Genomic DNA, 25,165 nt, shown 5'->3' with positions numbered 1-25,165 from the left:
ACAACCTGCTCAGAGCTAGTCGCATGTCGCTCCTAAGTTACCAGTCCATAACACTCCATGACCTTAATGTTCCTCTTTTTGAGCCACTTCTTTGTTGCCTTGGCTGTATGTTCAACTGTGAGTGATATTATTGAAAAGTAGAGTGGTTTCAGAAACTCAGTCAATAGCAAGCCTTTCATCACCAAGCACAATGTTCAACATAATGGTTGACATGTCACTCAACAGCCTATACTTAGCCAGCCTACGTACAGCATGATTGTCACACTGATTAATAGAAAACTGCAGTTGGTGAATAGTAAAAGTATGTTGAGGGTATTACTTTATTATACATACTGTATATGTTAGCGTTTTTTTTTCATATACCGAAAACTGATCCATTTGTTTTGGCTGCATAGCAAAACACAATCACTATTATTACAAATAGCTATAGCTTTTCCATTTTTCTTGAGCGGTCGACAGTGGATACATTTTTTATGTTTATGTCACATATAATTTTACTTGTATAATTATCTATTCCAACTCTAAACCTGTGTCAGTGAATGAAATATTTTGATGAAAATAGCTGCTCACAGCACGTGAGCCAATTCCCCATAACTAGTCTGAGTACTGAAATAATCCAATCTATGCAAAAGCAATATTATTTCCTGGAATAAATACCTGCGAATTTAAACCAGAAAGTAAAGTAAAATGTAAATTGGTTCAGTGTTATCTAAAGTATCATACTGGTAGGCCTAAGCTAAACTGTAAGTACCATATGTAATGATATTATTACTTAAATTTGAAAATTAATATTTTCTTTAAAAATAAGCTTAACGGAGTTGTCCATTACCCGGATAACCCTTTCTCAATCCATATGTTTCCACCCAGTACAATAATAACATCTATACTCACCTCCGATGCAAGCGTCGTTCCAGCAGTCGGTACTGGTTCTCACAAGGATTGCATGACATTGTTATGTCACGAGATCCCTGAGGCCAATCAGTGATGGTTTCACTGTCCCTCCTTCGGACAAATCAGACATTGTAAGGAAATAAGAGTCGTAGCTGCTCTCACTTCCTCCAGATGTCAATTACGTCCATAGGAGAGGAGAGTGAAGCCAGCTCTGATTGGCCTCAAGGACTGAGTGACATAACAATGTCAGCCGAGCCCCTCGAGATTCAGTGCCGACACTGCTGGAACGGCGCCAGTACAGGAGGTGAGTATTTGTGTTATTATTTTGCTGGTAGGAAGCATAGAGCTTGAAAAAGGTTATCCAAGCAGTGGACAAACTCTATAAAGGGGATTGTTCATAAAATTATTAAATTTGACAAGAGTGGATTCTGATCACTGTCCGGTGCTGTTGCTTTGGTGCTCACCACAAATTTAACAATTAAGTGGAGAACCCCTTTAACCTGAATGGCGAACTGTTACGTTTCAATACTTGGGCCCAGGGTTCAAAGCTTGCCAAGAACTACATCTGCATAAGTGTTACTAAAAAAATCCAGAACTCTGATAAGTGACTATAATATTTATTAATGTTATTCAATCCAGAGAGTAAAACATGATGTTTCGGAATTAACCTTTCGATCTTCATCAGAGACACAAGGGTTGTGGACACAGCAAGGAAGACACAATGGACGCCCATTCTTCAGTAACGGTTCTTTTATCTGTGTCTTCCCTGCTCTATCCACTACCCATGTATGTCTGATGAAGATCGATTTACACTGTGTATTGTGTAACACAAATAAATATTATATTCACCTATCAAAGAGTCCTGGATTCTTTCATACTATTGTATTTACCGGGGTAGTGGGGGGGTGAAGAACCTATCCAAGCTCCGAAAATTCCATGAGTGATGTATTTCCAAGTTTATATTATATCTGCATAAAGTTTGTATATTCATTCAATGTTTTCTAAGGTTTCTTCCATACTTTTTTAAAATCAACCCTTGGCAGCCGCTCAAATGAGTTGCCGACCATGAAATGTATAGAAGCAGGGGCGTCATTATAGTGGGTGGTAGGGCTCATTTTCACTTGCGAGGAAAACGGACGAGTGCAATCCGATAAAAAATCGGATTGCACTCGGACCAATGTTATTCAATAGGTGTCTTTTCATTTGCGATTTTTTTCTCAGCCGAAATCGGACTGAGAAAAAAATCACAGCATGCTGCGTATTGCTGCGATTCTCGGACGAGAATCATGCGAGTTCTGTCCGATTTTTACGCACCGGTGTCCTTTGAAAAGCCGGCAATTCAGCGCGGTGTACAGTAAAATCACACTGACAGGTTAGAATAGAGTAGATATATACACCTAAAATAGGTATATATACATATATATATATGTCAGTGAGACACCTATATATATATATTTATATTTAATGCAGCGCTAGATAGCATAAAAGCCGCTAATTCAATTGCCGCCTTTTGCTATCTCCTTCACAAACCCGACAGGATATGAGACATGGTTTACATACAGTAAACCATCTCATATCCCTTCTTTTATTACATATTCCTCTTCACTAATGTAAGAAGTGTCTGTGTGTCAAATGTGGGGGCTCTACCTATTAACCCCTTCACCCCCAAGGGTGGTTTGCACGTTAATGACCGGGCCAATTTTTACAATTCTGACCACTGTCCCTTTATGAGGTTATAACTCTGGAACGCTTCAACGGATCTTGGCGATTCTGACATTGTTTTCTCGTGACATATTGTACTTCATGATAGTGGTAAAATTTCTTTGATATTAACTGCGTTTATTTGCAAAAAAAATGGAAATTTGGCGAAAATGTAGAAAATTTTGCAATTTTCCAACTTTGAATTTTTATGCCCTTAAATCACAGAGATATGTCACACAAAATACTTAATAAGTAACATTTCCCACATGTCTACTTTACATCAGCACAATTTTGGAACCAACATTTTTTTTTGTTAGGGAGTTATAAGGGTTAAAAGTTGACCAGCAATTTCTCATTTTTACAACACCATTTTTTTTTAGGGACCACATCTCATTTGAAGTCATTTTGAGGGGTCTATATGATAGAAAATACCCAAGTGTGACACCATTCTAAAAACTGCACCCCTCAAGGTGCTCAAAACCACATTCAAGAAGTTTATTAACCCTTCTGGTGCTTCACAGGAATTTTTGGAATGTTTAAATACAAATGAACATTTAACTTTTTTTTCACAAAAAATTTACTTCAGCTCCAATTTGTTTTATTTTACCAAGGGTAACAGGAGAAAATGGACCCCAAAAGTTGTTGTACAATTTGTCCTGAGTACGCCGATACCCCATATGTGGGGGTAAACCACTGTTTGGGCGCATGACAGAGCTCGGAAGCGAAGGAGCGCCATTTGACTTTTCAATGCAAAATTGACTGGAATTGAGATGGGACGCCATGTTGCGTTTGGGGAGCCCTTGATGTGCCTAAACATTGAAACCCCCCACAAGTGACACCATTTTGGAAAGTAGACCCCCTAAGGAACTTATCTAGAGGTGTGGTGAGCACTTTGACCCACCAAGTGCTTCACAGAAGTTTATAATGCAGAACCGTAAAAATAAAAAATCATATTTTTTCACAAAAATTATTTTTCGCCCCCAATTTTTTATTTTTCCAAGGGTAAGAGAAGAAATTGGACCCCAAAAGTTGTTGTACAATTTGTCCTGAGTACGCTGATACCCCATATGTGGGGATAAACCACTGTTTGGGCGCATGGGAGACCTCGGAAGGGAAGGAGCACCGTTTGACTTTTCAATGCAAAATTGACTGGAATTGAGATGGGACGTCATGTTGCATTTGTAGAGCCCCTGATGTGCGTAAACATTGAAACCCCCCACAAGTGACACCATTTTGGAAAGTAGACCCCCTAAGGAACTTATCTAGAGGTGTGGTGAGCACTTTGACCCACCAAGTGCTTCACAGAAGTTTATAATGCAGAACCGTAAAAATAAAAAATCATATTTTTTCACAAAAATTATCTTTTCACCCCCAATTTTATATTTTCCCAAGGGTAAGAGAAGAAATTGGACCCCAAAAGTTGTTGTACAATTTGTCCTGAGTACGCTGATACCCCATATGTGGGGGTAAACCACTGTTTGGGCGCATGGGAGAGCTCGGAAGGGAAGTAGCACCGTTTGACTTTTCAATGCAAAATTGACTGGAATTGAGATGGGACGCCATGTTGCGTTTGGAGAGCCACTGATGCGCCTAAACATTGAAACCCCCTACAAGTGACACCATTTTGGAAAGTAGACCCCCTAAGGAACTTATCTAGATGTGTTTTGAGCGCTTTGACCCACCAAGGGCTTCACAGAAGTTAATAATGCAGAGACGTAAAAATAAAACAAAAATTTTTTCCCACAAAAATTATTTTTCAGCCCCCAGTTTTGTATTTTCCCGAGGGTAACAGGAGAAATTGGACCCCAAAATTTGTTGTCCAATTTGTCCTGAGTGCGCTGATACCCCATATGTGGGGGGAACCACCGTTTGGATGCATGGGAGGGCTCGGAAGTGAAGGAGCGCCATTTGGAATGCAGACTTAGATGGAATGGTCTGCAGGTGTCACATTGCGTTTGCAGAGCCCCTAATGTACCTAAACAGTAGAAACCCCCCACAAGTGACACCATGTTGGAAAGTAGACCCCCTAAGGAACTTATCTAGATGTGTGGTGAGTGCTTTGACCCACCAAGGGCTTCACAGAAGTTTATAATGCAGAGCCGTAAAAATAAAACAAAACTTTTTTCCCATAAAAATTATTTTTCAACCCCCAGTTTTGTATTTTCCCGAAAGTAACAGGAGAAATTGGACCCCAAAAGTTGTTGTCCAATTTGTCCTGAGTGCGCTGATACCCCATATGTGGGGGGAACCACCGTTTGGATGCATGGGATGGCTCGGAAGGGAAGGAGCGCCATTTGGAATGCAGACTTAGATGGAATGGTCTGCAGGCGTCACATTGCGTTTGCAGAGCCCCTAATGTACCTAAACAGTAGAAGCCCCGCACAAGTGACCCCATTTTGGAAACTAGACCCCCCAAGGAACTTATCTAGATGTGTTGTAAGAACTTTGAACCCCCAAGTGTTTCACTACAGTCTATAACGCAGAGCCATGAAAATAAAAAATCTTTTTTTTTCCCACAAAAATTATTTTTTAGCCCCCAGTTTTGTATTTTCCCAGGGGTAACAGGAGAAATTGGACCCCAAAGGTTGTTGTCCTATTTGTCCTGAGTACGCTGATACCCCATATGTTGGGGTAAACCCCTGTTTGGGCACACGGGAGAGCTCGGAAGGGAAGGAGCACTGTTTTACTTTTTCAACGCAGAATTGGCTGGAATTGAGATCGGACGCCATGTCGCGTTTGGAGAGCCCCTGATGTGCCGAAACAGTGGAAACCCCCCAATTATAACTGAAACCCTAATCCAAACACACCCCTAACCCTAATCCCAGCAGTAACCCTAACCACACCTCTAACCCTGACACACCCCTAACCCTAATCCCAACCCTATTCCCAACCGTAAATGTAATCTAAACCCTAACCGTAACTTTAGCCCCAACCCTAACCCTAACTTTAGCCCCAACCCTAACTGTAGCCTTAACCCTAGCCCCAACCCTAGCCCTAACCCTAATGGGAAAATGGAAATAAATACATTTTTTTTATTTTTCCCTAACTAAGGGGGTGATGAAGGGGGGTTTGATTTACTTTTATAGCGAGTTTTTTAGCGGATTTTTATGATTGGCAGCCGTCACACACTGAAAGACGCTTTTTATTGCAAAAAATATTTTTTGCGTTACCACATTTTGAGAGCTATAAATTTTCCATATTTTGGTCCACAGAGTCATGTGAGGTCTTGTTTTTTGTGGGACGAGTTGACGTTTTTATTGGTAACTTTTTGGGCACGTCACATTTTTTGATCGCTTTTTATTCCGATTTTTGTGAGGCAGAATGACCAAAAACCAGCTATTCATGAATTTCTTTTGGGAGAGGCGTTTATACTGTTCCGCGTTTGGTAAAATTGATAAAGCAGTTTTATTCTTCGGGTCAGTACGATTACAGCGATACCTCATTTATATTATTTTTTTATGTTTTGGCGCTTTTATACGATAAAAACTATTTTATGGAAAAAATAATTATTTTTGCATCGCTTTATTCTCAGGACTATAACTTTTTTATTTTTTTGCTGATCATGCTGTATGGTGGCTCGTTATTTGCGGGACAAGATGACGCTTTCAGCGGTACCATGGTTATTTATATCTGTCTTTTTGATTGCGTGTTATTCCACTTTTTGTTCGGCGGTATGATAATAAAGCGTTGTTTTTTGCCTCGTTTTTTTTTTTTTTCTTACGGTGTTTACTGAAGGGGTTAACTAGTGGGCCAGTTTTATAGGTTGGGTCGTTACGGACGCGGCGATACTAAATATGTGTACTTTTATTGTTTGTTTTTTTTATTTAGATAAAGAAATGTATTTATGGGAATATTTTTTTTTTTTTTTTTTTTTACACATTTGGAAATTTTTTTTTTTACTTTTTTCTTTGCCCCGGGGGGGACAATACAGATCGGTGATCTGCCAGTTTGCATAGCACTCTGACAGATCACCGATCTGCGAGAAGTGCAGGCTGCTTCACAGTGCCTGCTCTGAGCAGGCTTCTGTGAAGCCACCTCCCTCCCTGCAGGACCCGGATCCGCGGCCATCTTGGATCCGGGTCTGGAGCAGGCAGGGAGGGAGGTAAGACCCTCGCAGCAACGCGATCACATCGCGTTGCTGCGGGGGGCTCAGGGAAGCCCGCAGGGAGCCCCCTCCCTGCGCGATGCTTCCCTGCACCGCCGGCACATCGCGATCATGTTTGATCGCGGTGTGCCGGGGGTTAATGTGCCGGGAGCGGTCCGTGACCGCTCCTGGCACATAGTGCCGGATGTCAGCTGCGATAGGCAGCGCTGGACGTACTATCCCGTCGGCGGTCATACGGGCCCACCCCACCTCGACGGGATAGTACGTCGGATGTCAGGAAGGGGTTAAATTTAAGGGTAAAATCGCGGAAAAAATTAGGGTGGGCTCACGCGCAATTTTCTCCGCCAGAGTGGTAAAGCCAGTGACTGAGGGCGGATATTAATAGCCTAGAGAGGGTCCATGGTAATTGGCCCCCCCTGGCTAAAAACATCTGCCCTCAGCCACCCCAGAAAAGGCACATCTGGAAGATGCGCCTATTCTGGCACTTGGCCACTCTCTTCCCACTCCCGTGTAGCGGTGGGATATGGGGTAATGAAGGGTTAATGTCACCTTGCTATTGTAAGGTGACATTAAGCCAGATTAATAATGGAGAGGCGTCAATTATGACACCTATCCATTATTAAGCTAATAGTACGAAATGGTTAATAAAACACACACACATTATTACAAAGTACTTTAATGAAATAAAGACACAGGGTGTTTTAATATTTTATTAGACTCTTAATCCACCTGAAGACCCTCGTTCTGTAAAAAAGGAAAAATAAAAAAACAACAATATCCCATACCTTCCATCGTTCAAGTTACGTCCCACGATGTAAATCCATCTGAAGGGGTTAAATCATTTTACACCCAGGAGTGTTATGATCTGGTGGCCTAAGAGCAGCATGAGACGTACTCTGGAGAAGGTGGTACCTGTACTGACCGCAGACCCTGAACTTAACACCGCAACTAGAAGTAGCCGTGGAATGTACCTAGCACTCCCTGGACATCTCGACACAGCCGGAGGACTAATTACCCCTAGAGATAGAAAAGGGAAAACTATCTTGCCTCAGAGAAAATTCCCAAAGGATAGACAGCCCCCCACAAATATTGACTGTGAGAGGAGAGGGAAAAAACATACTCAGACTGCAAAGGAGGCCACTTCTAGCTAAATAGAAAGGATAGGACAGAGTACTATGCGGTCAGTATTAAAACAGTAGAAAATATCCACCACAGAAAATACAAAAACTCCACAGCTAACTAAAGATATGGAGGGTATATCTGCATCTCCAGAGATACCAGCTTGGCCTAACAAATCCTTATACAGACCAAGCTGGACAAGACAAAAACATGGAAAAGAACTGAACAATAAGGCCACAGCATGTGGACAGCAAAAAATCAAGGCCAGAACTTATCTTTGTTGAAAAGAACTGCAAAGCAGGAGAGACCAGGCATATGTGAATCCTCCAGGAACAATGGACAACTGGCACTGACTAAACGGTGAAGCAAGACTAAATAGCCCAGTCAGATTTGCAAAAAGTGAACACACCTGATAAATGCTGCGATTCAGAGACAGCAGCGCTACCACTTACAACCACCGGAGGGAGCCCAAGAGCAGAATTCACAACACAGGAGCTCTGCTAATGCAGTGCTCGTGGCTGTAAAACCCCGGGGAGTGAATGGAAAGCAGTGGAATGTCCTGTAGTTACCTTGAGTCGCGGTGATGCGCCCTCTGCTGGATGTCCTCATATGAACTCGAGCGTGGGAAAAATTCCCAGGTGGGATTGGGGCGCGTCACGCTGCCACTGTGCTTCCAGCCTTGCAGCCTCCCCGGGTCTCCCGCTGTTCGCGCATGCACAGCGTGTACTCTTAGGCCTCGGCCACACGCTTGCCGGGTGCTTTTGGCTTCAGTCTGTGTCCTGACCAGGAAGCTATCTTACCAGCATCCGGTGTCAAGTATTTCAGGCGGCTTCGGCTGTGCCTCGGCACCTGATTATTTCCTGCACTTGTCCTGTGCAGGCGTTCCTTCAGGTCCCACTGCGTGCTCTGCTCTGTCCCTGTTCCTGTGTGTTTCCCTGTGCGTGCTTTGCTCTTTTCCTACCCCTATGCACTACCCAGTGCATGCTCTGCTAAGTCCTTGTTCCTGTGTGTTTCCCTGTGCGTGCTCTGCTCTGTCCCTGTCCTTGTGCACTTCCCAGTGCGTGCTCTGCTCTGACCCTGCCATTGTTCATTTCCTGTGACGTGCTCTGTTTAGTCCCGGTCACCGTGCCACCCCGTGTGCACTGTCCCGTTCAGGATTCCGTATCCTCTGTGTGAACTTTGCCAATCCTTTGTGTGAACTCTGCCTTGTCCTGGATTCTGTGCCTCTTGGTGGACGCGCTGCCCTGTCCTGTTCCTGGTGAGTACCCTGGTTCTTCCCGTTTCCTTCGAGCCGTCACTCTGGCACTAGCTATTGCGGTATACCCTCCCCGGGCCTGCCCCTAACGGTCCCTGTATAAGGGTTGGTTCCACCAGGTCAGCTTGCTCGGGGTCAGTCGGCACCGCAAACCAGTGGATCCACTCCAGGATTCGTCACACAAATGCGGCGCCCCAGGGTCCTGGTCGTCGCAGTGGTATTGCTTTCCTCTCGGGGAGAGTGATGCTACGTTTGGAGGCATGAAAGGATAACTGCATCCAGGTATCACAAACATGCAACACATTCACACTCCGGGCCACCAGGGGGAGTTCCTGCGCCACGGACCGGGTCAGCCAACGTGACATCCCCCTGTGAACCGAAGGACCCGGTACCGAGTACCCCACGGCCCTTGGGGGTGATCCACAAACATTATAGCATATTCAAACTGATAATTAATTTTTATGTCTAGCTCCACACTGTCTTTATATTACAATGTCATTGGCAGTTCCAGTAGGTGTATTTCCTATGCAAACATTGCCACTTGGGGCATAACCTCATTGTCAGCATTGGGCAGCTACAGTTTACTGTCCCCCCTAGTGTCACATCTCCACAGAACCTACATCGTCTGCTACTGTTGCCAGGTGCTGACATATTCATTCTGCAGGTGGTGCTGGTGATAGAAGAGATGTCATAACCAGAAGCTCTGGACGGCAGGTTCTGCCAAGCCACAAAGGTTAGGGTGACTGGGACCTGCAGTGCCGTCCAGTCTGGCAGTATGGGTGTGTGAGCCGCCCAGCTGGAGTTTACCGCTCCCTGCTCCAGCCAATAGGAGAGCACCACATGTTACTAAAGCTCCCATCTTACTGCTGGAAGCTGCCAGATATAGCTTTGTGCTTCCCTGGTTAACGTTTGTGTTTTCTGTCTGTGTTATGACCTTGGCGGCTTCTTATTGATGTTTCTTCTGCCTAACGATTTTGTACCTTTGTGGCCCTCTTGGTATTGACCCAACTACTTAACTATCCTTCTTGCGAGCTTGCGCCAACAAACAGCAGCTGACTCTGTGGCCCTTGCCCAAAGAGCCCTCTGTAAGTCCAGGTCGCTGTATAGGGGTTAAAGGGTGAATGCCAGGGCAACCTCAGGGCTCTGGGAAGCGGAGCATCTTGCGCCAAGCCTGTTCTTGGTAGTCATTTTAAAGCTGACAGGTGACCACTGACAGAGCCACATTACACCAAGGATCTTGGCACTGGCACCATTCATGTAACTGGAAATTTGAAAGTAGAGTTCCATAGCAATGAACAGGTGCCAAAATATAAGTCTTTTTTCCCCAAATTTACACTTTAAAGTTAAAGTCCAGGTTTTTATAGGTAATTATGAAGAAGTCCCCAGACAGACATTTTTTTCCTTTCTATCCAACCTAGTTTGGGTATGATGACCTACCATGTGCCATATGCTACTTTTCAATTGAAACCCCCTTTTTTGATAGTTGATGGTGCATTCAACGGGCAATATCTCACAAATTAGTTTTATATTAAAGGGGTTGTCCACTACTTTCAGTTAACCCCCAATGTATCCCCCCGGGGCCCCTAATGAATTTTATAAATACCTTCTGTTGCCATTTTCGCCTATGAGCGGCGCTATGGCGGCGGCTGAGTCCGGGTCTCGTGACCCCCAGGCTGCAGCCGCCGCTAATTTCCGCCGACGTCACGTCAATTTCCAGATTCTGGAAATTGACATGACGTCAGCAACAGGTGTGACCCAGCCTCCACAGACAGCAGTCACTCAAGAGTGACTGGGCTGTGGGTGGGGCTGGGGGCTGCCTGCAGGGCTGTGCTGGGGGCGGGCTGTACTGGGGGCGGGCTGTGCTGGGGGCGGGCGGGGCTGGGGTCTGCTGGCCGGGGGCGCTCATGTGCTGAGATGTGCGGCCGGTTCGGTGACGACGGCGGCCGGTGCAGTGGCAGCGGCCTGTGTGATGGCTACAGCTGGGGCGGTGGCAGCGGTGGCCGGTGCGGTGGTGGTGGTGGTGGCGGGGGGTGGGGGTCTGCGCGGTGAATCTGCAGAAGGTGCTGGAGTGTGCGGGCGGGGGGGTCTGCGGGACTGTGCGGTGGGGTCATTGGTGTGTGTGTCTCTGTGCAGGCATCGTCCGATGGGACTACAAGTCCCATCGGGCTCTGCCTGCTACAGTGACAGTGAGTGACACATTAGCCAATGATGGGACAGTAGTAGTCCCATCATCTGGCTAATGTGTTGAATGTAAAAAACAACAACACATACACACATATACAGTACATACAACATACATAGAACACACATACAGAACATACACCATGCGACATGTGACATGCGACATGCAACATGTGACATGCAACATGTGACAACATGCGACCTGCAGCATGCGACATGTGACGACATGCGACATGTGACAACATGCGACCTGCAGCATGCAACATGTGATGACATGCGACATGTGACAACATGCAACATGTGACAACATGCGACACGTAACAACATGCGACTTGTGACAACATGCGACATGCGACATGCAGCATGCGACGACATGCAGCATGCGACATGCAACATGTGACAACATGCGACATGCAACATGTGACGACATGCAGCATGCGACATGCTACATGTGACGACATGCGGCAACATGCAACATGCGACGACATGCAACATGTGACATCATGCGACATGTGACATGCACCATGCGACATGTGACAACATGCGACATGCAGCATGCGACAACATGCAACATGTGACAACATACGACATGCAGCATGCGACATGCAACATGAGACATACAACATGAGACATGCAACATGAGACATGCAACATGCGACAACATGCGACGACATGCAGCATGCGGCATGCGACATCATGCGACATGCAGCATGCGACATGCAACAACATGTGACATGCAACATGCGGCAACATGCAGTATGCGCCATGCAACATGTGACATTATGCGACATGCACCATGCGACATGCACCATGCGACGACATGCAACATCATGTGACATGCAACATGTGACAACATGCGACATGCAACATGTGACATCATGCGACATGCACCATGTGACATGCAGCATGCGCCATGCAACATGTGACAACATGAGACATGCAGCATGTGACAACATGCGACATGCAACATGTGACAACATGCGACAAGCAACATGCGATGACATGCAACATAAGATGACATGCAGCATGCGACATGCAACATGTGACATCATGCGACATGCAACATGTGACATGCAGCATGCAACATGTGATGACATGCAGCATGCGACATGCAGCATGCGACATGCAACATGAGACATGCAACATGCGACATGAGATGACATGCAGCATGCGGCATGCAACATCATGCGACATGCAGCATGCGACATGCAACAACATGTGACATGCAACATGCAGTATGCGCCATGCAACATGTGACATTATGCGACATGCACCATGGGACATGCACCCTGCGACGACATGCAACATCATGTGACATGCAACATGTGACAACATGCGACATGCAACATGTGACATCATGCGACATGCACCATGTGACATGCAGCATGCGCCATGCAACATGTGACAACATGAGACATGCAGCATGTGACAACATGCAACATGCAACATGTGACAACATGCGACAAGCAACATGCGATGACATGCAACATAAGATGACATGCAGCATGCGACATGCAACATGTGACATCATGCGACATGCAACAACATGCAACATCATGTGACATGCACCATGCGACATGCAGCATGAGACATGCAACATGAGACATGCAACATGCGACAACATGCGACAACAAGCAGCATGCGACATGCAACATGTGACATCATGCGACATGCAACATGCAGCATGCGACATGCAACATGCGGCGTCATGCAGCATGCGACATGCAACATGTGGCGACATGCACCATGCGACATGCAACATGCGACGACATGCAACATCATGCAACATGCGACATGCAACATGTGACATAATGCCCATCTGCTTCTCACCTTTTATCTCTAACCTCCTCTTTCGGCCTCTCGCAGCATACTAACTCTCCAACACATGATGATGGAAACTCCCTTGATTTGGTCTTCTCCCGGCTTTGCTCACTGGATGATTTCACAAACTCCCCTCTCCCGCTCTCTGACCACAACCTTCTTTCATTCTCTATCAAGAACTGCCATCCCGCTCAGGTCATCCCCACTTTCCACACTTATAGAAACATACAGGCCATTAACACCCAGAAACTTATGAAGAACTTGCAGTCTTCATTGGCCCCAATCTCCTCCATCTCTTGTCCTGATTCTGCTCTGAAGCATTACAATGAAACCCTGCAAAGTGCCCTGGAAGAAGCTGCACCTCCTATACATAGAACAACTCGGCACAGACGGCGACAACCGTGGCACACGCTGCAAACACGTTTCCTGCAGCGGTGCTCCAGGTGCGCCGAACGTCTGTGGAGAAAATCTAATCTGCCCGAAGATTTCATCCATTATAAGTTCATGTTAAAAACATACAACTCTGCCCTTCACCTCTCCAAACAAACCTATTTCAACACCCTCATCACCTCGCTGTCCAATAACCCTAAACGTCTCTTTGACACTTTCCGGTCCCTACTCAACCCAAGAGAGCAGGCCCCAACCACAGATCTCCACGCTGACGATCTGGCCAATTACTTCAAAGAAAAAATTGACCACATTCGACAGGAAATCATTTCCCAATCTCTTCATACCAAGCACTGTCCTCCCTCCCCCACTGCATCTAGTTCACTCTCTGACTTTGAACCAGTTACAGAAGAAGAAGTAAGCAGGCTCCTTGCATCTTCTCGCCCGACCACTTGCACCAGCGACCCCATTCCGTCGCATCTCCTCCAGTCCCTTTCCCCGGCTGTCACCTCTCACCTAACAAAAATATTCAACCTTTCCCTCACTTCCGGTATTTTTCCCTCCTCATTTAAGCATGCCATCATACATCCACTACTTAAAAAGCCCTCCCTCGATCAAAATTGTGCCGCTAATTATAGACCTGTCTCTAATCTTCCCTTCATCTCTAAACTCCTGGAACGCCTGGTCCACTCCCGTCTTACCCGCTATCTCTCAGATAACTCTCTTCTCGACCCTCTTCAATCTGGCTTCCGCTCTTTACACTCTACTGAAACTGCCCTCACTAAAGTCTCTAATGACCTACTAACAGCTAAATCTAATGGTCACTATTCCATGCTAATTCTCTTGGATCTCTCCGCAGCATTCGACACTGTGGATCATCAGCTCCTCCTCACTATGCTCCGCTCCATCGGCCTCAAGGACACCGTTCTCTCTTGGTTCTCCTCCTATCTCTCTGGCCGATCCTTCACTATTTGTTTTGCTGGTTCCTCCTCCTCTCACCTTCCCCTTACTGTTGGGGTTCCTCAAGGATCAGTCCTAGGCCCCCTCCTCTTCTCTTTGTATACTGCCCCTATTGGACAAACAATCAGTAGATTTGGTTTCCAGTACCATCTCTATGCTGACGACACCCAATTATATACCTCTTCTCCTGTTATCACGCCGACCTTTTTAGAAAACACCAGTGATTGTCTTACCGCTGTCTCTAACATCATGTCCTCCCTCTATCTGAAACTGAACCTGTCAAAAACTGAACTCCTCGTGTTCTCTCCCTCTACAAACCTACCTTTGCCCGACATTGCCATCTCCGTGTGCGGTTCCACCATTACTCCAAAGCAACATGCCCGCTGCCTTGGAGTCATCCTTGATTCCGAGCTTTCATTCACCCCCCACATCCGATCACTGGCTCGCTCTTCTTATCTGCATCTCAAAAACATTTCCAGAATTCGCCCTTTTCTTACTTTCGACTCTGCAAAAACTCTTACTGTCTCACTTATTCATTCTCGTCTGGACTATTGTAACTCTCTACTAATTGGCCTACCTTTTACCAGACTCTCCCCGCTCCAATCTGTCCTGAATGCTGCTGCCAGGATCATATTCCTCGCCAACCGTTACACCGATGCCTCTACCTTGTGCCAGTCATTACACTGGCTACCCATCCAATCCAGAATCCAGTACAAAACTACTACCCTCATCCACAAAGCACTCCATGGCTCAGCACCACCCTACATCTCCTCTCTGGTCTCAGTCTACCAACCTACCCGTGCCCTCCGCTCTGCTAATGACCTCAGGTTAGCATCCTCAATAATCAGAACCTCCCACTCCCGTCTCCAAGACTTTACACGTGCGGCGCCGATTCTTTGGAATGCACTACCTAGGTTAATACAATTAATCCCCAATCCCCACAGTTTTAAGCGTGCACTAAAAACTCATTTGTTCAGATTGGCCTACCGCCTCAACGCATTAACCTAATTATCCCTGTGTGGCCTATTAATAAAAAACAACAACATAATCACGTTCCTCCGTCATGTTCTCATACACTTTATGCAGTTAATAGCCTCTGTGTCTGTACTGCTACATACTTAGGCTGATAACTGGTTCATGCAGCTTTACATGAACACCCGAGCCTTACACTATGGCTGGTCCAAATAACTAAAGCAATTGTTACCATCCACCTCTTGTGTCTCCCCTTTTCCTCATAGATTGTAAGCTTGCGAGCAGCAGGGCCCTCATTCCTCCTGGTATCTGTTTTGAACTGTGATTTCTGTTATGCTGTAATGTCTGTTGTCTGTATAAGTCCCCTCTATAAGTTGTAAAGCGCTGCGGAATATGTTGGCGCTATATAAATAAAATTATTATTAATTATTATTATTATTATTATCATGCAACATGCGACAACATGCGACATGCAACATGTGACATAATGCGACATGCACCGTGTGACATGCAGCATGCGCCATGCAACATGTGACAACATGAGACATGCAGCATGTGACAACATGCGACATGCAACATGTGACAACATGCAACATGCAACATGCAGCATGCGGCATTCGATGACATGCAACATGCGACGACATGCAGCATGCGACATGCAACATGTGACATCATGTGACATGCACCATGCGACATGCAATATGTGACAACATGCAACATGCAGCATGTGAAAACATGCGACATGCAACATGTGACATCATGTGACAAGCACCATGCGACATGTGACATGCAACATGCAAAATGCAACATGTGACAACATGCGACATGCAGCATGCGACAACATTCGACATGCAACATGTGACAACATGCGACATGCGATGACATGCATCATAAGACGACATGCGACATGAAACATGCGATGACATGCAGCATAAGACGACATGCCGCATGCGACATGCAACATGTAACATCATGCGACACGCACCATGCGACATGCAACAACATGCGACATGCAACATGTGACATGCAACATGCGACATCATGTAACATGCACCATGCATCACACGACATGCAGCATACGACATGCGACAACATGTGGCGACATGCAGCATGCGACATGCAACATGTGACATCATGCGACATGCAACATGAGACATGCAACATGTGACAACATGCGACATGCAACATACAGTAAATACATACAGTACATACATACGTATAGACATACAGTACATATAACATAGAGTACATACTCACCATCACTTGTCACTTTGTTCCCCGAAGCCAGTGTCACCTGTAAAAAATATTAAAATAATAAACAAACACTATACACCCTGATCCGCAGAAATCCAATTAAAACGAGTGTCCCACGACGATCTCCCGTGGAAAACAGCAGCATCAGCCAGGGGCTCCAGGAAAACAATGATGGAAGGTATCCTTCCACAATGTATTCCTCGCAATGTATTCCTACGCCCCTGTGAGAAAATAGTCCCTAGTCTCACTTTTGGCATTGCTGTGTGAGAAAGTTCCCATGCAGCAAATGTCATAAAGTGAGACTCTGAACTATAGTAACTGATGCACTGCAGGAGCCATTGTCTCCTGTCAGTGTGTCACTGGAGGGCCTATAGAGCAGTGACATCACCCGATGTCACTGTTCTCAGGGGCGGATTATCAGAGGGTCAATATGGGCGGTAGCCCAGGGCCGAGTGGTGTGGGGGGGCCCTGGGCTACCGCACAGACTGACCACCCGCCTCTGATAATCCGCCTGAGTGTGAGAATGCCCGCTGGCATTTATGTGCCACCGGACCTGGTGGGCAGAGAGAGGGGGCCCGCATCGGGCCCCTTCTCATCTGCTCACCAGGCCCCTTCCGGTGCTGCGGCGGTTTCCTATGGACGTGCGGGCTCGCGCCCGCATGTCCATAGTTAACAACAGCCGCCAGCCAATTGGAGGCTGGCAGCTGAAGTCGGCCACAGCGCACACGTCGCCGGCGTCTGACGTCATTGTCAGTCGCCGGCGAGTGTGTGCTGCTGGAGGGAGCTCAGCGCCGGGAACGCTGGTCAGGTGAGGAGACTGTTTGTTTTTTTTTTGTTTTGTTTTATTGATATGCTAACGGACGGTGGACACACTGGGGGCAATGCTGGAGGACACACTGGGACAGATTGCTGGAGACACTGGGGCAGATTGCCGGAGACACTGGAGCAGATTGCTGGAGATACTGGGGGCAATGCTGGAGACACTGGGGGCAATGCTGGAGACACTGGGGGCATTGCTGGAGACACTGGGGGCAATGCTGGAGACACTGGGGGCAATGCTGGAGACATTGGGGGCAATGCTGGAGACACTGGGGGCAATGATGGAGACACTGGGAGCAATGCTGGAGACACTGGGGGCAATGCTGGAGACACTGGGGGCAATGCTGGAGACACTGGGGGCAATGCTGGAGACAGTGGGGCAATGCTGGAGACAGTGGGGCAGATTGCTGGAGACAGTGGGGCAGATTGCTGGAGACAGTGGGGCAGATTGCTGGAGACAGCAGGGCAGATTGCTGGAGGACACACTGGGGCAGATTGCTGGAGACAGTGGGGCAGATTGCTGGAGACAGTGGGGCAGCTTGCTGGAGACAGTGGGGCAGATTGCTGGAGACAGTGGGGCAGATTGCTGGAGACAGTGGGGCAATGCTGGAGGACACACTGGGGCAGATTGCTGGAGACAGTGGGGCAGATTGCTGGAGACAGCAGGGCAGATTGCTGGAGGACACACTGGGGCAGATTGCTGGAGACAGTGGGGCAGATTGCTGGAGACAGTGGGGCAGATTGCTGGAGACAGTGGGGCAATGCTGGAGACAGTGGGGCAGATTGCTGGAGACAGTGGGGCAGATTGCTGGAGACAGTGGGGCAATGCTGGAGACAGTGGGGCAGATTGCTGGAGACAGTGGGGCAGATTGCTGGAGACAGTGGGGCAATGCTGGAGGACACACTGGGGCAGATTGCTGGGGCAGATTGCTGGAGACAGTGGGGCAATGCTGGAGGACACACTGGGGCAGATTGCTGGAGACACTGGGGCAGATTGCTGGAGACACGGGCAGATTGCTGAAGACACTGGGGCAGATTGCTGGAGACACTGGGGGCAATGCTGGAGACACTGGGGGCAATGCTGGAGACACTGGGGGCAATGCTGGAGACACTGGGGGCAATGCTGGAGACACTGGGGCAGATTGCTGGAGACACTGGGGCAGATTGCTGGAGACACTGGGGCAGATTGCTGGAGACACTGGGGGTAATATGCTGGAGACACTGGGGCAGATTGCTGGAGACACTGGGGCAGATTGCTGGAGACACTGGGGCAGATTGCTGGAGACACTGGTGGTAATATGCTGGACACACTGGGGCAGATTGCTGGACACACTGTCTGGGGGCAATGCTGGACACACTGGGGGCAATATGATGGAGTCAGACACTAGGGCAGATTGCTGGAGACACTGTCTGGGGGCAATTCTGGACATACTGGGGCAGATTGCTGGACATACTGGGGCAATATACTGGACACACTGGGGGTAATATGCTGGACACACTGGGGGTAATATGCTGGACACACTGGGGGCAGGACTGGAGGCATGGGCAGAATGTAGACACAGGCATGATTGGAGACACGGGGCAGAATGAAAGACATGGGGCACGATTGGATCATGGGGCAGGATGGATACGATGGAGACAGATGGGGCAGGATGGGGAGATCATATGGGGTAGAATGGATACTCATGAGGGCAGGATGCGAGAACATATGGCTGGAGCCAGGAATGAGACACACGGGGCCAGGGTGTGGGAATATTATTACCATAGGGGCTAATTAAGGGATATTATTACTGCAGTGATGTATTTATTCTATTTTTTGAGTATACTGTTTTAAATGGGGGGACAGTCCTGTTATTGTGCAGAGTGACTCTATATCGCCTTTTTTTCTCCATGTGTAATGTAGAAGTTGTGAAAAATTAAGTAATGTGTTCTGCAAGCAGAGCCCGAGATAACTGTGTTATTTCCTGCAGAGACGAGTCCTTGCTGGAAGAAATGATGACGGTCTGTGCTGGATGAAAGATGAAGGACTTCACCTAGAGACGTCACTGGTGAGTCAGTGTTACCTATACACTGACACTATACACTGTATACTATATACAGAGGTCCTGTGTACAATGTCACCAGTGATCTCTGTATTACCTCTACACAGACACTGCATACTAAGTACAGATCTCCTGTGAATACTGGCACTTATGGTGATAGTATTGTGGGTTTTTTTTTTAATTACTGATCAGTATTGTAGTATTCAGTCACTATGTGGTGGTAATATGTGGTCTGGAAATGGTGTTGTGGTATTTGTCCCTTGAATGTGCTATTTGGTCACCAAGTGGTGGTAATATGTGGTCTTGACATGGTGCGGTGGTATTTGTTCCTTGTATGTGATATTATTCGATCACTGTGGTTGTAATTTGTGGTCTGGTCACGGCGCGGTGGTATTTGTTCCTTGTATGTGATATTATTGGTCAAAATATACCTAAATTGTATTGCAGATTTTAACAAATATTTAATAGGTTACAGTAGAGTAGGGGCCGGCCATTTTTCTGGAATAATCTGGTTCGGGTATCACATGACCCCCGTCACATGACCGGGGGGGGGGGGGGGGCACAGCGTCTGAACAGCCCGGGGCCCTGGCTACCCTTAATCCACCCCTGACTGTTCTATAGGGGAGATCGTCGTGGGACACTCCTTATTAATTGGACTACGGTGGACAGGTAGTATATGGTTTATTATTTTACGTTTTTTGCAGGCACTGAAGTATGGTAAGTATAGTTAAATGACGAATATTAAAATACTTTTTTCTGGCTGTGTCTTTTTTTTTTTTTTTTAACTCTTTCACTACTATAGGATTAATAATGGATAGGCGTCATATTGACGCCTCTCCATTATTAACCCAGCTTAGGCTACTTTCACGCTAGCGTTGTTGGCTGTACGTCGCAATGCGTCGTTTAGGAGAAAAAACGCATCCTGCAAAGTTGTCTGCAGGATGCGTTTTTTCCCCATAGACTAACATTAGCGTCGCATTGCAACGTATGGCCACACGTCGCAACGGTTGCGTCGTGTTTTGGCGGACCATCGGCACAAAAAAAAAGTTACATGTAATGTTTTTTTTGTGCATCGAGTCCGCCCCCTCCTTCCCGGACCTTACAATGGGGCAGCGGAAGTGTCATAAGACTGCTTCCGCTGCCCACGTCGGGCATTTCTTTCACAACGCGCGTCGGCACGTCGGGCCGACGCATAGCAACGGCCCCGTGCCGATGCTAGTGTGAAAGCAGCCTTAATGTCACCTTACAATAGCAAGGTGACATTAACCCCTTATTACCCCATATCCCACCGCTACACGGGAGTGGGAAGAGAGAGGCTAAGTGCCGGAATTGGCGCATCTCACAGATGCGCCATTTCTGGGGCAGCTGCGGACTGGTATTTGTAGCCAGGGGGGGGCTATCCATGGCCCTCTCTAGGCTATGAATATCAGCCCGCAGCTCTCTGCATAGCCTTTCTGGCTATAAAACATGGGGGGACCCCACGTCATTTTTTGGGGGGTACCCCCTATTTTAATAGCCAGCAAAGGCTACGCAGACAGCTGCGGGATGATATTCATAGCCTAGATTGGGGCCATGGGTATTACCCCCTTCCCAGGCTACAAATATTGGCCCCCGGCCATCGGCTTTCCCCCTCTGGTGCAGAAAATTGCCATTTTTTTTTAGTTTGTTTTCTTTAACTGAAAAATATTGTTCATTAACCCCGAAGTGACCGAATAGTACGTCAGCTGGCAGTATCCCCCGCTTTGAGGTGGGCTTCGGAGGTGAGCCCACTTCAAAGCCGCAACATGTCAGCTGTTTTCAATACAACAAAAAAAATTTACATGATCGCTAAACGGCATAGCGAGAAAAAAAAAAATCAAAAGCCAAAATTATGTTTTTTTGGTCGCCGCAATATTGCATTAAAATGCAATAACGGGCGATCAAAAGAACGTATCTGCACAAAAGTGGTATCATTAAAATCGTCAGCTCGGTACGCAAAATTAGCCCTCACCCTACCCAAAATCTCAGAAAATATAGACGCTACGCGTATCGGAAAATGGCGCAATTATTTTATTTCCTTTTAGCAAAGTTTGGAATTTTTTTTCACCACTTAGATAAAAAATAACCTAGACGTGTTTGGTGTCTATGAACTCGTAATGACCTGGAGAATCATAATGGCAGGTCAGTTTTATGCTGTGCGAACACGTTGCAGATTTGGGTGCAGAATTTTCTGCACAAAATCTGCATCTCCTTGCAGAAAACGCAGCTGCGTTTTTGATGCATTTTTTTCACGTTTTTTTCACGGTTTTGATGCGGGTTTTTTGTGTGGTTTTGATGCAGTTCTTGGTGCGGTTTTTGGTTCCTTTTTTGCACGGTTTTGATTCAGTTTTTGCTGCAGTATTTGGTGCGTTTTTTTGCGTGGTTTTGATTCAAGTTTTTGATGCTTTTTTATGCAGTTTTTTGTGAAGTTTTGATGCAGTTTTTGGTGCAGTTTTGATGCATTTTTGGTGCGGTTTTGATGCAGTTTTTGCTGCGGTTTTGATGCAGTTTTTGGTGCAGTCTGGATGCGATTTTGATGCAGTTTTGGTGCATTTTTTAATTTTTTTTGGTGCGGTTTTTGTGCGTTTTTGTATACGTTTTTGAAAGCTAAATAAAGATGTATTATTGAACAAAAAAAAGATTTGTGATGTCATTATTGTCCAACCTCCTCTTTTACATTTGTCCAACCCACACTCAATTACACACAGATAGACAGATAGATGATAGATGAAATGGATAGACAGATCTACATATAGATAGATCTATAGATGCATACATCTATCTATTCATATATCTATCTATAGATATATCTGGATAGATATATCTATTGATAGATGTATGGATAGTGTAGGGAGCGTGTACGGATTACATCCAATTATCTGCAGATTGGATGCTGCGTACTTGTAGTCCCATCGGATGATGCCTGCACACACACCCCAAAAGACCCCCCGCACAGCCCCGCACACACCCAAACAGTCCCGCACACACCTGAACAGTCCCGCACACACCTGAACAGCCCCGAACAGCGCCGCACACATCCGAACAGTCCCACACAAACCCGCACAGCCAGGCACACACCCGCACAGCCAGGCACACACCCACACAGCCCCACACACACCCGAACAGTCCCACAAACACCCGAACAGTCCCGCACAGCGCCGCACACATCCGAACAGTCCCGCACACACACGAACAGCCCCGCACACACCCGAACAGCCAGGCACACACCTGCACACACCCGAACAGTCCCGCACACATCCTAACAGCCCGCAGACCCCGCACACACCTGAAAAGTCCCGCACAGCGCCGCACACATCTGAACAGCCCGCAGACCCCGCCTGCACACATCCAAACAGCCCGCAGACCCCGCCCGCACACACATACACGCACACAGACACCACCCACACTCTTTCCTCCTCCCAAACTGCAGCGTTTCTCAGACCCACATCTGCAGCAAAACTGCAGATCTTTTTTACATCTGCGGTTTTGCTGTTGATGTGCCCGACTCAATGAAAGTCTAAGGGTGCAGAAACGCTGCAGTTTGGCGCAAAAGAAGAGACATGCTGCGTTTCGGTGCGGCTTTTTCCGCTGCATGTGCACAACAAGTCTGCGGCTCCCATAGACTTACATTGGTTGTGCACTACACTGCGGATTTGATGCAATTCCGTGCAGCAAAAAACCCTGCGGATCTGCAATCAAATCCGCAACATGTGCACATAGCCTTAGCATTTAGTGAACCTAGCAAAAAAGCCAAGCAAAAAACAAGTGCGGGATTGCACTTTTTTTGCAATTTCATCGCACTTTGAATTTTTTTCACATTTTCTGTTACACGACATTTTAAAACCAATGGTGTCGTTCAAAAGTAGAACTTGTCCCGCAAAAGATAAGCCCTCATATGGCCATATTGACGGAAAAATTATGGCTCTGGAAAGGAGGGGAGCGATAAACGAAGAAAGCTCCAGGGGTCAAGGGGTTTAGAAACAAGGATATGGACAGATCTATGGAAATAGATATATAGATACATATCTATCTATCTATCTATCTATCTATCTATCTATCTATCTATATGTGTGTATTGTAATGGAGTGTGGGTTGGACAAATGTAAAAGAGGAGGTTGGACAGAAATGACATCACAAATCTTTTTGAAGCTAGAGGAGGGAGAGGAGGGATGGGTTTGGGTGTGTTTTGGAGTGGGTGTGGTAGGTTCGGGCCTAGTGGCCAGTGCAATGCATCATGGAACTTGTAGTATTAGAGCACAATAACTCAGGAGAAAGGAAGTTGTCGATTAACCCCATGAGAGCTGGATCCAGCACTGAAGATGTGCTGCTACAGCATGATAAAAGGTAATATTGCTAAAATAAACACAGTGGATGATTTCAGTGGCACATAATAGCAAGATTTATGAAAAAAATTTTTTTATTGTAGTGGACAACTTCTTTAATAGGTGTCTAGATTGAACTAATTTAAAGAGGTTTTTGCGGTTAAAGCTCCTCCAGCTCAGGCTGTCTCATTACCTATGGTAGATGAAGTTTTGGCCGGCACTCTTGCTTGGTGGGAATGGAATATTTCATTGTTTAGTAATCAGCATACATACTTTCCATCCACTAATATTATTGTGCTGTGGTTTTCTGCTCACTATAATTACCTTTAGTCAGTAGGTGGCGCTGTCAGAAACCTGAATGCCCCAAGCATAATTTCTCTATGATCTGTAAAAAGTGTCAACTACCCCAAATACAACAATGCCCTAAAATTGGAGGGAAGTAACAATTCCAAATATACTTTTTAATGCATATAATTATCCACAAATTACATTACATTCATTCTTGCTTGTTTGTGAAGTAACCGGAGAAGGTCATTTTTCTGCTCCATTAAATACCAACTCTTCTTAGGAATAAGGAATAAATGGAGAAATACCAAAAGTACATTTTTACTGCCCACATAGCACCCAATAATTTGATCTTGTAGTAGACGACTATCTGTTTATTGCTGCTTGAAATTATTTCCTGACATTTTGTAGAAACATGGGGATGTTATAGATGGGGGTCTCACAAGCTCACACCCCTGCAGCTTCTTGTAATTGAAAAAAAAAACACATAAGTTCAGATGCATCCCCGTGATATATCAGATGATTCCTCTTTTGAAGGGACCTATCACTTTTCCCGCAAAATTGGAAACTATTTCATATAGTAATGTTCAGAGATTTTGCAATACATTACTCAGTTACTATGAGATATAAACCCCAAATTTTTATCAAATGTGAACCTGATATCTGTGATAAAATAACTATGTTAAATATAATGTAAATATCAAATAGTATTGGTAATAGAAGAGACCAGAGAATAGACAAACCATTGGTGCAACCGTAGAGGTAAGGGGGTCCACGTCTACCTCTAAAGCAGGTGAAAATGTGCTTTATAATGAACTATTAGACTGCAAGGGGCCCATATATTGTTCTAGTCAGGGGCCCTCTGCTGTCTGTGCTGCCTACCTAGAGATATCATGGCCCTAATTACAAATCATAGTATAAAGTTCTACCCATATTTTACTTATAAATTACAGAATGTAGGATTATATATATTAGTTTTTAATATATGTATGGTATAATAAATAAGTATATCTAACAATCATAAGGTTGGCAG

Source organism: Ranitomeya variabilis, chromosome 3 (assembly GCF_051348905.1).
Source record: "Ranitomeya variabilis isolate aRanVar5 chromosome 3, aRanVar5.hap1, whole genome shotgun sequence".
NCBI classification, from domain to species: Eukaryota; Metazoa; Chordata; class Amphibia; order Anura; family Dendrobatidae; genus Ranitomeya; species Ranitomeya variabilis.
This window is presented reverse-complemented; position numbering follows the sequence as displayed.